The sequence below is a fragment of the Arachis ipaensis genome, chromosome B02 (genome assembly GCF_000816755.2).
Source record: "Arachis ipaensis cultivar K30076 chromosome B02, Araip1.1, whole genome shotgun sequence".
In the NCBI taxonomy this organism is placed as follows: domain Eukaryota; kingdom Viridiplantae; phylum Streptophyta; class Magnoliopsida; order Fabales; family Fabaceae; genus Arachis; species Arachis ipaensis.
In genome coordinates this window covers 9,503,075-9,506,688 of record NC_029786.2, presented here as the reverse complement: position 1 = coordinate 9,506,688, position 3,614 = coordinate 9,503,075, and positions in this window count along the sequence as shown.

The following is a 3,614-nucleotide window of genomic DNA, read 5'->3' as shown; positions in this document are numbered from 1 at the left end:
GAAAAGTTAAATAAGAAAAACAAGATTACTAATCAAGACACCAAACTTAAAATTTTTGAATTTAAATTAAAAATTTTCGAAAATATAAAATATATTTTTGAAATAAAAAAAAGGAAAAACACTAGTAAGACGCCAAACTTAAAAATTTTGAAATTAAAGACACTAAATTTCGAAAAATTGAAAAGAAAAAACACTAAAAGACACCAAACTTAAAAATTTTGAAATCAAACAAGGAAAAACACAAAGAAAATTTCGAACACAAAGAAAGACAACAAGAACGGTTTTCGAAAAATCAATAAGAGAAAAATCAACAAGAACCAAAAGGACACCAAACTTAAAATATGACACAAGACTCAACAAAAAAAAATCATGACTAAGACAAATTTTGAAAAATATTAAGAAAAGAAACCAAGAAAGTTCGAAAAACAAGAAACACAATTAATAGGAAAACAGTAAAAAGTACCTGATCTAAGTAGCAAGACAACCGATAGTTTGTCAATCACGAACAATCCCCGACAATGATACCAAAAATTTGGGACGTGAAATTTGAACTCACACAACTAAACTGGCAAGTGCACCGGGTCGTCCAAGTAATACCTCAGGTGAGTGAGGGTCGATCCCACGAAAATTGTTGGATTGAGCAAGCTGTGGTTATCTTGCAGATCATAGTCAGGCGAATAGAAGGATAATTGTTGTTGTTGTAGGCGCATAAAACAAAACAATAAAGAACTAATATATAAACAATGATGGGAAATCAGTTAAGGCCTTGAAAATGTTTGTTCTTCCGGATTAATACTTCTTACTGACTACTTTAACAATGAGTGATTCATTCAATGGCAAGGCTGTAAGTGATTAAAGCCGGGGCTAGTGGTCATTAATCTCCTCTGATCCAGATCAAACGCCGGTGCTAATGGTCATCCAATCTGAACGAGGGTGAAGCTCACGTAATTCAATCTCTGGTGATCCTACTCAAAACACCACAAACAAGGTCAGATCTTCCGGATCGGAGAATGATGCTCATTATTCTAGCCTTAACACCACAGAGACCTCAATTACCCATGACTAATGAGATTTCATGTCATATATCCCAATTATCCCAGATACTCTCTTGGAACCTGTGATGTATTCTCAAGCTGTAGCTCAATACTATCCGGCTAAGGCTTCGCAAGAGCTCATGTAGAATAAGGGGTCATACTCTCGTTCCACCCCAGATTCATAAAGACGAAGAACAACAATACATCATAGATTGGAATCAAACATGTATTAAAGTAGAAAAGTAATGATATTAATCTATAGGAATGAGCAGAGCTCTTATCCTTAACTTAGGAGGTTTAGTTGCTCATACTTTACAGAAAAATAAAGAAAATGTATGATAGGTTCAAAAAGATCCTCTAACAAGAGTGATCTTCCTTCTATTTATACTAATAACTAGATCTAAAAAGATATTAATAATAATTAGAAATTACAAAAATGAGATAGACTAAGCTAAGGAGTGCGAAAATCTACTTCTGGGCCTACTTTGGTTGAGTGTTTCGTCCAAGCCTGGCGTCCAAATTGGGTGAGTGGGTGTTGAATGCTCACCAAGGGGTGTCCATGCTGCTTTGTGCTCCTTTGGTGGCATTGAACGCCAGTTTTGGGCATTCAACGTTGGCCTTGGTCCTTCTTGGGCGTTGAACACTAGAGAGGGGGTAAGTTTGGCGTTCAATGCCTGTTTTGAGCAGTCATTTCCAAAGCAAAGTATAGACTATTATATATTGTTGGAAAGATCTAGAAGTTCGCTTTCCAACGACATTGATAACGTATCAATTGAACCTCTGTAGCTCAAGCTTTGCTCGTTGGAATGCATGGAGGTCAGGATTTGACAACATCTCCTATCCTTTCTTTGCCTCTGAATCAGACTTTGCCAAAACTTGCCAATTTTATCCAAAAATTACCTAAAATCATAAGAAAAACAGAAAAACTCAAAGTAGTATCCAAAATGTGAATTTTGCACTAAAACATACTAAAACTTGCTAAAATGTGCTAAAAAATACTAAGAAAATGGTACTAAGAAGGGTACAAAATATCCACTCATCATTATTTTCTCACTCACCAAAAATGAATAGGCTAATAGCCCCTTTCTTATTCAAGTAGTGTAGATCTGTAAAAAAAATTGAATCATCACTATGGCCAAATGCTTATAGCAAATGCATTGAACATGAAACACAGATAATGGATGAAAATACATGGACCGGAAAACTCTTTAAAATGATTGAACACCACCAATGTTGATTTGTCCGCTCTATGTTAGTATAATATTAAAAATGTTTGTATGATCACAAATGTAGCAAAAACGTCAAACACAATGAAATTTATATAAGGCATAATTGTGATGTATGTATATGATTGCATATTAGTTTGTTATAAAAATCCATCAAATATATTGAAATTGAGCTATATTACTACAATGTAGTTTAACTTTTATGAGTAAGATGTATAAAATTAAATAGAAATGTTTGGTAACAAAAAAGAATTAACCAAAAAGAGTCAGAACTTACCTTATTTAGTATTAACCAAATAAGGTAAGTTCTGCCTTTTTTTAGTATTACCGAAATTAAATTTGAGGGTTCTTGTCTTTAAATATTTCATTATTTCTTATGAATTTTTTTATAATATTTACATCATAAATTCGCCTAAAACTTTCGTACTACGAAAACTAATATAGTTGTCTACCATATAGTTGCTCCTTTGATTGCTTATTCAACAGTGAAATAAATAAATAAATGAGAAGTAATGGGTATAAGACCCTAGATATCCATGAATATGTAAAAAATAATGGTTCATGCCTTTTAATATTTTTTTATCTGTAACACCGATTTACTAGGTAACACACTATCAGAGTAAAGCAATTTATTTTGAAATGATTTATTATGATTCATAGTAAATCATTTTAAGTTATATCGATTTATATAAAGACATTTTTAAAACAAAAGTCAAAATAGGACAATTTAGTAATATTGACAGTCAAATAATTTAAAAGGATAATTTATCCAATTTATTATATATAGTATACAATAATTATAAATTTATCTAAAAATGTTATCTTACAAAAATCAACGAAATCAAAAGGATAAAAAAAATCAATAGAGTTGTCTACTGTCACTACACCAAATTAACCATATAGTTACACTTGATTTGTGAACCTTATTTTAAGGTTCTCTATTCATTAATATGGTGACACAGATAATGGATTAAAATCAGACAGAACCGACCAGTTTGATCGGAAAACCGGATCTAATATCGGTCCGATCTAAGATTAGAACCGTTTAAAGTAGAAAACCGCCATGAATCGATCAAATTCGGAGTGAACTAGCCAAAACTGGTCAAATTGGATCGGACCGAACTACTCAATCCAGTTGAAGGCAAATCTACGACGCACCACGGTTCTACAACTCCACCCAAAGTTGCAGCAAGGACACTCTTACCACCAAGCTGGCAATGCTTGTTACCAATATATATACAAATTATAATACATATAAAAATCTTTTATTTTACTTATATTCAATTTATTTTAATTTTAAAGTCACTCATTTTTAAATCAATTATATTTTATTTAACTATAAATTTAAAAGATA